We start from the raw sequence: 11,091 nt of genomic DNA, 5'->3' as shown, positions 1-11,091 counted from the left end.
TTAAATATTTACATACTGGCTGTTTAAAGATCTTTTTGCTGGTTGTATTTTCTATGTCATTTCTACTTATTTTTTTCTTTTGAGTAATACTTTTCTTGGTTATAAGTAATATTTTCTTGCTTTTTGGCCCAGCTAGTACTTTTTTATTGGATGCTACACATTCATTTCTTTTTTGTTTTTTGTGGGTTTTTTTTGTTTTTTTCCTTGAGACAGGGTCTCATTCTGTCACTCAGGCTGGAGTGCAGTGGCCCAATCAAGAGTCATTGCAGCATTGACCTCCTGGGCTCAGGTGGTCCTCTTGCTTCAGCCTCCCAAGTAGCTGTGACCATGTGTGCATACCATCACATCCAGCTAATTTTAAAAATTATGTATAGAGACATGGTCTCACCATGTTTCCCAAGGTGGTCTCAAATTCCTGGGCTCAAGTGGTCCTCTCACCTCAGCCTTCTATAAGAACTGGGATTACAGCTGTGGGCCACCTCACCCAGACTGTATTTTAAAAAATTGATACATCATAGTTGTACATATTTTGGGAGTATATATGATATTTTGATACATGTATACAATGTGTACTCATCAAATCAGCACAATTGGGATACGCATCACCTCAAACATTTATTTTTTCTTTGTGCTGGGAGCATTACAATTCTGTTCTAGCTATTTTAAAATATACAATGTATTGTTGTTAACTATAATTTCCCTAGGCACTATCAAACACTAGAAGTTATTCCTTTTATCTAGCTGTATTTTTGTATCCATTAACCAACTTCTCCTCATCCTCTCTCCACTTGCCTTCCCAGCCTCCGGTGACATTTGGTTCTCATATAAGAAATTAAATAAAAATTCTCTCTAAATGCTGCTTCATTGCATCCCACAAATTTTATGTTTTATTTTTCTTATCTTTAAGGTTGAAAGGTAATTTCTCTTATAATCATAACTGTGAAAAATTTAAAATACTATGTTGTTTACTATCCTTGTGATCTTATTTTTATTGATTTCTCATTCACTGTGGTCAGAGACTATACTCTGAATGATATTATTCAACCTGGCTTCCACTTACACAAGCTTGTGAAGGCATTTTTCCAGAAGTTATATTGATTAAGTTTTATACTTACACGCATCATATACCTGAAATTAATGTTTAATGATATAAGTTGAGCCAAGATTTTTTTAAATCATAGATTTCTTATTTACCCAGCATCATTTATTGAAAACACTTTCCTTTTTCAAGTGTCATTTTTATCATAATTCAGGAGTGCAGTGTGTATGTTTCAATTTCTCTTATGTCTATCTTGTTATCCTGCTCTATTTTTCCATTCTTGTAACAATAGCATACTATCCTAATTTCTCTAGCTATATTATACATTTTGATAATTTGTACAGTACATACTCAGTTGGTTCTTTTTTGTGTGTGTGTGTGTGAGATGGAGTTTTGCTCTTATTGCCCAGGCTGGAGTGCAATGGTGGATCTCAGCTCACCGCAACCTCCAGCTCCTGGGTTCAAGCAATTCTCCTACCTCAACCTCCCAAGTAGCTGGGTTGCAGGTATGCAGCACCAAGCCTGGCTAATTTGGTATTTTTTTTTAAGTAGAGATGGGGTTTCACCATGTTAGCCAGGCTGGTCTTGAACTCCTGACCTCAGGTGATCCGACCGCCTCGACCTCCCAAAGTGCTGGGATTACAGGCCTGAGCCACCATGCCCAGAAGGTTCTTTCTTAAGCTTGTATTTTCACATTTGGACCTATACATATTTATATAAAATTTGAAATTAGTATGCAAAATTGAATGTACAGGTAATTTTGGGAAAAATCTAACAACTTCATTTAGGTCTTTTTCAATACACCTGAGAAAATCTTTATAGTTTTATGTGTAGATGTATCACATATCTTGCAAGGGATAATTCATAGGTATTGATATTTTTGTTCCTCTCAAAATGGTATCACTTTTAAAATGTTATTTTCTAACTTTTCTTGCTGATATGTGAAAATACAATTAATTTTATACTGACTTTACATCCAGTAAAATGTCTTAACTTCAATTTTTAATTGTAGTAGTTTTCCTGAGATTCTTTTAAAATGTTGCATTCACAATAATTTTATCTATCTTATTCTTTCTCTCCAGTCCTTTATAAATTTTACTTCTCTTGCTTGGCTTTTGTTACTGACTAGAACCTCCAGAATGCTGTTGGATATAAGTCATAATATTGCACTCCTTTGTCTCATTTCTCATCCCAGGGAGAATGCTTTCAGTATTTTACAATTAAGTGGGATGCTCATTCAGTTTTTTTTTCAGTAGACATCTTATGTCAGATTAAAGGTTAGCTTTCATATTGTTATTTTGCAAGCAATTTAAAAAATTATGCATACATATTAAAATTTATCAAATACCTTCTACATATTTGTAATAGTTTCTCATTTCTGACACAAAAATTGCCACAAACTTAGTCACTTAAAACAATACAAATGTATTACTTTACAGGTTTATAGGTCGTAAGTCTGGCACAGGTCTTACTGGGATAAAATCAAGGTATCTGCAAAGCTGCCTTCATAATGGAAGGTTCTAAGGCAGAACCATTTTCCTTGCTTATTTCAGTTGTAGGCAGGATTCAGTTCCTTGTAATTGTATGACTGAGGTCTCCATTTTCTTGCTGGCAGTAAGCTGAGAGTGACTTCCAGCTTCTAAAGACTACTGTACTTCTCAGCCTATGGTCCCCTTTATTAATCTTTAAAACCAATAAAGGTGGGCAATTTTTCTCACATTGTATCTCTCTGACCACAGCTGAAAAGTGTTCTTTACCTTTAAGAATTAATGATACAAGAATGAATCCATCTGGGTAATCTGGGATTGTCTTCCCATCTCAAGCTCCATAACCTTGACCACATATATGTGCAATGTCATTTTGCATTCTTGGAGTAAATTCAACTGGCTTCTGTTGTATCACCTTTGTTGTATATAGAACTTGGTTCGCTAATACTTTATTTAGGTTCATGGTTCATGGTTCATGTTCTTTGTTCTACATCTTTCTTTATGAATGAGAGAAATTGATCTGTCTATATTTTTTAATTGCAGTATTCTTTTTTTTTTTTTTTTTTTTTTGAGACGGAGTCTCGCTCTGTCGCCCAGGCTGGAGTGCAGTGGCCGGATCTCAGCTCACTGCAAGTTCCGCCTCCGGGGTTTATGCCATTCTCCTGCCTCAGCCTCCCAAGTAGCTGGGACTACAGGCGTCCGCCACCTCACCTGGCTAGTTTTTTGTATTTTTTAGTAGAGACCAAGTGTTGGCATCAAGTTTATTGACCCTACAAAATCAGTCTGGAAATTTTTCTTCTTTCCTATGTTGGATGACTTGCATATGTTTGGTATTCTTCCTTTCATAAATGATTGGAAGAATTTGCCAGTGATGTCATCTAAGCCTGGTGTTTAGTCTGTGATTATTTTATTAAGAATTCAGTTATTTAATAAATATGTTTAGATTTTATTTATACTTGGGTGGCTTATAATGTGTTGTGTTTTTCCAGATTAACCTTCTTTTCTAAATTTCCAAATTTATTGTTATGACATTTCCCACAATACCTTTATTATTATAAACATTATTTTGATTCATAATATTGGTAATTTGTACTCTTTTATATTTTGTTTTCATTAGCTTTGCCAAGCTGCTGTCATTTTGAAATTTATTTTGAGAAAACAACTTTTCTGTTAAAACAGAAAATAATTGTTTTTTATAATATTGATTTTTTAATATTTATTTTAATACTTCCTTTTAGTTTCATATGCTACTTTTTTCTTTTGCTTCTTGATATGCAAGTTGAGATTCTTTTCTAACATATGCACTTAAGACAGTACTTTCTCTCCAAGCACGGCGTTAGCTACGTCTCATAAATATGTCATATTTTAATTATTATTAAGTTACAATTATTTATTTTCCACTGTGATTTTCTCTTTGGCTCATGGATTATTTAGTATTGTTTCATTTCCAAACATTTGAATATTTTTAAGCTATTAGTTTGTTATTGATTTATAGCTTTAGAAGAAGATTCTCTACTATGACCAGACACTATACTCTTAGGGTCTAGCATATGGTTAATTTTGCAAATATCTCATTTGTACTTAAAAATAACATGTCATCTGTAGTTGTTGAGGTCTGTCTTTCATATATCTACTAGATCAATTTTTAATTTTTTGTTTTTCCATCTTCTATTTCCTTACTAATTTTTTTGTTAGCTTGTTCTTTATGTGTAATTAGCTTGTTCTTTATGTGTAGTTCTGTTAGTCTCTGAGGGTTGAATGCTGAGATTTCACACTGATTATCTGGTACATTTTTTAGTTCTATCAATTTTTTGCTTTACTTGTTTGAGGCTATACTAAGCAATTGAAACTATTTTATAAGATATTTATCTTTTTTGTGGTTATGTGTCAAAGCCTACTTTGTCTCATGTTAGTATACACCTCCACCAACATTCTTTTGGTTAGTGCTCACATGGCATCTCCTTCTTTTTCCTTTCAGTCTTTTTATGTTCTTTTAAGCCATTAGTAATTTGTATACAACACTGAGTTAAGTTTAGTTCCTTACCAGGTCTGAAAATTTTGGTCTGTTTTGTCTGTTTCCATTTAGTGTAATTAAAATTATTGTAGGGTATAAATGTACCATTTTATTACTTATTTTATATATGTTGAAACTGCTTTCATTTCCTTTTTCTTTTCTTTCTTAACTTTACTTGGATTAATCAATCATTTTTGTTATTTCATGTCACCTCTATTGATTGTTAGCTGTATATTCTTTTATTGGTCTTTTGATGGTGCTAGTGATTATGACCTGCATGTATCTTTTTATCATTTCATGGAAATAAAAGGATCTTAGGACACCTTAATTCTATTTATATTTCCTCCTGATTCATGTGAAATTTTCATATATTTTATTTACCTGGTTATTTTTAAACTACAAAAGATCTTATTATTGTTTTTTATATCATCAATATTCAACTGGAGCTACCGTCATGCAGATATAAATTGCGTTTTGTGCAGTCGTTCTCATTCTTCTTGAAGGAGAAGTAGTGTACAACAAACTATTCTACAACTACCAGAAGCTGTAGTTTTTAACATTCTCTATCATCTAATTTTTAGTCAAATCCAGAGAAAATAAGAATACTTTACTCTGAGTTACCTTGGGGTAAATAAAAACCACTGGAAATAATTTAAGCATACAAATTTAATACTATAAATAAAATACTAACACATTTTCTGAACAGGTAACTTATGGGACTCAGGCCTGGTACTCAAATTAGAACAAGGAAAACACTTCTAGGTTGGTCAGTCAGGAAAGCAGCTACCTCCATCACAACCAGAAAGCTACAAATCATGAAGCTACTATTGTAACTGAGTTTAACAACAGTGTCCTAAATGAGATCAGTGATCAGGAAACCGCTTTTGCTCAGACCACTACTGCCCTGACAATCACTAAACTAGTGACAGATGCAGAAAAATCTGACATCCCCTCAACTGCACTTGTCAGCAGCAATAGCCAAGTCACCAGCCTTATTTCTTTCTAAATGGCAGGAAATAGAGAATATAATTTCCAGAATTCTATATATGAGAGCATGAGATGTGTATGTTTTGGTTTTCTAGCCTCTGCAGTATGTAATAGCACGATGGTGTTGGGATGAATCCTGTGTGCCAATTTACCGTATCCAAATTAATTAAATTACAATGTGTAAGCAAGTTGTTCTCCAAATATGAGTCATTATGATGTAGTTCTCCTCCACACCATGAACAACTCAGCACTCCAAAAGAAGTCATTTAATAATGAGATGCTGCTGTAGAGAATTAATAAATCTTCCCCTGTGGAAAATAGCACTTTTCCCTATTCTATCTGTATAATACCTTCTCACTGATCAAAGATTTTTTTGGCTGCACCTCCAGCTTTGTAGAATAATGTACTAGTCAATGTAAAATGAGAGTAGTTATTCTTGTGAAGTGACAATGCTATAAAGCCTATATAAAATAAAACAGAGAAGACTATAATGTCTAGCTGCCAAGAGAAACAGTTTCCCCTCCATGTCTTGTCAGGTGTTTAGAAGCCAACCATAAGGGTGATCATCAGCACCAAGTATCTCAGCTGGAAAACAAACGTGCTGCTCTAACTATTAGAAAGGGAGTCAGAAATCTGAACATAATTGTGCTGGAAAAGGGACAGGATTGAAGTGCTCCAGACACAGAAGCCAGTTTTCCCCAAGACCAATGGAAATAATTCAGACATTTTGTATTTTTCCATCAACATAACAACAGAACTTTCATGCTGCATTAAACCAATCCTGAGTTACGGTGATCACAACTGAACATGCTCAAACTTTGGGCAACTCAAATGCAATAAAAACTTTCTAGCAACTGAGCTGAACCACATGCAGCAGCTGCTTACTCATTTTCTTTGTACAAAAGCAATATTGCTGATACTTGAAAGCAAAATGAATGATAAATACAAATACATTTTTTCTAACACATTGTATATCATTTGGACTCTCTTCCTAACTTCTCAAACTCTCTTCCTTGCAAACTTACCTAACCACACACATTCCCCACTCCAAAACACAAACATCTAAATGATTACCACATACTCCAAGTAGTCAATATAATTAAGAATAATCTTTTCACTTTGTCATTTTTCAAAAATTATAATGCTTGACAAAGTCATAAAATAAGGTCTTCTGATACCTAGAGGCCAAATAATTTGCAGTGATTTTTGTGGTACTCTGAATGAGTCTTTATTTTTTAATTAATAGGATTGAGAAATGGAGAGATAAATGTAGTTTGACATATAGAAGAGTACCAGAAGTTTTGCAGTCACATATACTGCTCCCACTAACCTACTGCCGTTTTAACTATGCTATATTACAAAATGTGTTGTATATTTAAAGATATCTTTAATTAAAGCAATAAAGTATACCACAACACTAATACATTTAGCAGTGATCAACATATTTGTATATCATTTGTTTTTACTTGACTCTTTTCATATGAAAAATTGAGAACATTTGTAAGCTTCAAAACTCAAGGAATTTGTTTTTATTTTAAGAGTAATAGGATATATGCATATATTTTATTTTATAAACTAATAAAAACCATGGGATTTTAAAATTATTTAGATCAAATTAAAATTTCATTCAACATTTGAGATCTTGACCAAGCTGCCTTAAAAAAAAACTATATAAGCCTTTTGTCATTATTTATTACACACTGTTTAGAAAAAGGTTTTCACAAAAAGTCAAAATAATATTCCTCATACTGCTATAAATTGAGGTAATGAAGTAGGTGGGGAATAGCTTCTAATCATTGATTTCATTCAAAATGTACTTTTTTAGGCAAAACTAATCAATGCCATAAGGAAAAATATACAAATGAATCTCCACAACAAGGCCATAAAAAAGGAGAAATGCATTATATGTAATAGCAGTTTTTGTTAATAGGTTGATCTGACAAAAAGCAATGACTAATGTTTATCTTGATTGACATGTAATTTAATTCAAGTTTGTCCTCTTAAGGAACAAAGTGAATATCGTACTATTTAAGAAAAAATGTTGGTGGAAAAAAGGGACACCATTATTATAATGAATTAAATGTGGCTCTTTTGCAAGGAATGCTTTTTCGCTTGTGAAGATCTTAAAGACCTAGGGCTTGAACTTTTCATGAGGCATTTTGAGTACCAATTTTAACAGTGAATACCATGTTGGCTCCTAAAGATGGAAACAAACCAGCTGTAATACTATCTTCAGTGTGAGAATATAAATAACAATGGTATTTGGGGACCAAGTGTAAAGTTTGCAATTGTCAAAGTGTGAATTGGATATTATCATCAATAAATTCATTTTCCTTTATGCATACTGATATCTTAATGTAAGTCTCTTTTTTGATCAACTGAATTTCTGTTTATTCTTTCAAAATTTAGATTCTTATGATTCTTTCTGAGAAATACAGCATGTTTTATTGGAGTATCTAGTCGCTTGTACATAATATTTTGCAAGTTCTTCTAACATTTACCAATACAGTCAAATCAAACAGAAAGCAATTTTTATGTTGACACAGGTTGATGAGATGTTAGCTTTGTGTCAAAGGTGATACCATCAAAAATGTTTTCAGTTAAACTGTACCAAATAAATTTTATCATTTTTTCAAGGAATTATTCAGCTGTGTAGATGCTGAAATATTCTCATTATTTGAAGAATAACTGAAAGGAATGATTAATCTTTGCTCCAGTAAAAATTGAGAAATTGTCAACAACATCCAGTAAGTTATGTATAAAAATCTCAACTGTTCTTCACAGTTTTTGTTTCTTTAAATCGTGTTCTGAAGGTGCCTACACTTAATTAATATTCATAATGATTAGTGAGTAATTAGTATTTATGCTTTGTTCAATGAAATTCAAAAAGCCATTAGTATACACAAGATTCTAGGTGCTATGCAATATGCAAAGATAAGCCAAATTCACAGTTAGGTTTTTATAGAAAAATATAGGTTTTTTGGTACAGTGTGGTTTGCTCATATCTTCTCTTAACTGTTATGACAGTAATCTTAGTGATTGGGTCTTGCTTTATAAATATAACATCACCAATTGTCTGGTGTCTGACAGCCAAACTGCATGTAGAATGTGTTCAATGATAGGTAGAAATAAATTGATTCTGCAAATCTAGTCTTGCAAATCAAAAAATAAATCACTCAGGACTTAAAGTAATTTTCTTATGATCAAGTTGTATTTCTGAAAGCTGATCCTCAATGACGCAAGCAAAGTCACTCTCTATTGTTTACTAGATAATTATTCCCCAGTGCCTTGTGGTGAAAATACATTTATTGTTCTCTGGTAGTCCTTTCTTTACACAGACCGTTCTTCAACCTTGGCATTCTTAAATATTTTTCTATTTTCCCTAACATCTCTTTGTTACCAAGCATTCAAAAATCAAATATTCTAGTATGTCTTCTTGTCTCATATGCTGCCTTAGAATGTAATTGTCCTTATAGCTCTCTCAAAATCATTTTCTCTCTTATAAATATTTCTCCTAGCTGGGTCATGCACAAGATGGTTTGGTGTCTCCTTGGCAACCGCATGGTCTTAACAGTTCCCAGTATCCCTTTTACTCCCACTCATCACACTTCACATTTTTGTTCTTATTATTAATCTTTAAAGTGTCTTCACGTAGTCCTTATCTTTGCTTTTATATATCCCATGTTAATTATTCACATTTTCATATATGTTCTAGATCCTAGCTTTTTAATGGCATTAATTAATTTTTTTTTTGCATAGAAGAGTACAGATCAATTTGAGCTACCAATATCTAAGTCTCTCCTGTAGTTTCTTTAGCAGGATTAAGAAGCCTTATAATCAAGCTGGAAATTTGGTGATGCAGATGCTCCTATATCAAGGCTATATTACCTATTTTGATATCAGATATAAATGTAAAATTTACACGGTAGGTTTAGGCAACCAGGTTTTGTGAGCCTTCCCTATGCTGGCATTGAGCTGCTATTGCTAACCAAAAGTTCAATAGCAGAGTGTTCAAAATAACAGACTTTAGAATCATGCAGAATTCCTAAATTTGAATCTCAACTCTTCCTCCTACCAGCTGTGTGATGTTGAACAAGATGCACAAGATTCCTTTTAAAGGAGGAATATAGTATTCTCATAGAGTGGTTGAGAGGATTAATTGAAATAATGGAATATGCAGAAAATAGTTAAGAGACTTTTAATAAACAGTCCTCCTAGTTACATGGGATAATTTGTGGGCTCTATTTTAGGTCTAATCCACATTCACTTACCCATATATCCACTTAGTCGATTTCCTAACTCCATCTTAGATCATCTTATAGAAAAATCAAGGGAATATTTCGACTTATTTTCTTCTTCCCTTTATTGGCTCTGTAAACCCTGAATTATATTTTTTCATTATCCTTCTCGTATTTTATAAACTAGCTTAACAGGGCACTTCCTAAAATGTTGCAATATCTTTTACCTAAAGAAAAAAAAACTGTATACAATATCTAAGAGTAAGGATGTAGAAATACATCTTTCATTGTAGAGGTTTTTCATTAGTTTATCTTTGTTTTTAGTTTTTCTTGTGTTGAAAATTTTGCAATTTTTACCCAGATGTAGAGCAAAGGGAATTGTGCATTATGCTTCAACCTTTGCATAGATAATTTCATGCACTGCTATGCTTCGGAGACGGTGAGTTTTCTATAGTTATAATTTCTTCCTTCTCTGGGCTTTGGAATTTTCCATGGCAAGATTACTTTACAGTTTTGGGGTAGATACATTATAACATGGAGAAGTATATGTGATTCAAGAGGATGTAGCCCCGATCCCTCGACTCTTTTCTGGCTACTGACTGTCCACAGCTCTTCACTGAGCCTCTGTACCTTCTCTTGCTCAGTCAAACACAGCTGACATACTGCTGGATTTAGTTTTTATATCAGATTTACGCACAATTTTCTTTAGAAACAAACTGATCCATTATTTTTGAAGTCTTGGTCCTTTAAAAGATGTGTTATAGACTGTGTTATTTTTTTCTTCTAGTGACACATAAGTGTGTAACCTTGTGTTCTATATGTAGATTTAACAAAATTCCTGGACACCCATCACTTTTGGTACTGACATTTTTTATGTTTGTATTTTTTGTCGCTTGGTTGGATAATGCCTGTCAGTATTCTCTTAAGAGAACTGGTGGCAGGATTAATTATTTCAGGCTGCTATTGCAAGCCTGGAATGTTCCGAAATGCTTAGCCTTTGACCTATTATACGTGGCTTTCCTTAATCCAGTCACCAATGTGCAATTTACATTGGTCACCTGAATTGAAGTTGCATCAGTTAAGGGCATGATTTTGTAATTTTAATTTTTTTTCTCCTAACTCCCACCCTCATTGTGAAGTTACAGTTTTCTCAGGCACATATCCTTGTACCACTGAGGCACCTTTATTTTATCTCTTTTTTTCTTTCCTGAACCAAATGTAAATGACTAAAACTCTAAAATGGGCTTGTATTTTAACTAGAAATTTCATCTACTCTTAAGAGTACATAAGGAAGAAAGGAAATAAAAAACGTTTTGTGACAGGAAA

Source organism: Chlorocebus sabaeus, chromosome 10 (assembly GCF_047675955.1).
Source record: "Chlorocebus sabaeus isolate Y175 chromosome 10, mChlSab1.0.hap1, whole genome shotgun sequence".
Lineage (NCBI taxonomy): Eukaryota > Metazoa > Chordata > Mammalia > Primates > Cercopithecidae > Chlorocebus > Chlorocebus sabaeus.
Note: the sequence above shows the minus strand (reverse complement) of the source record.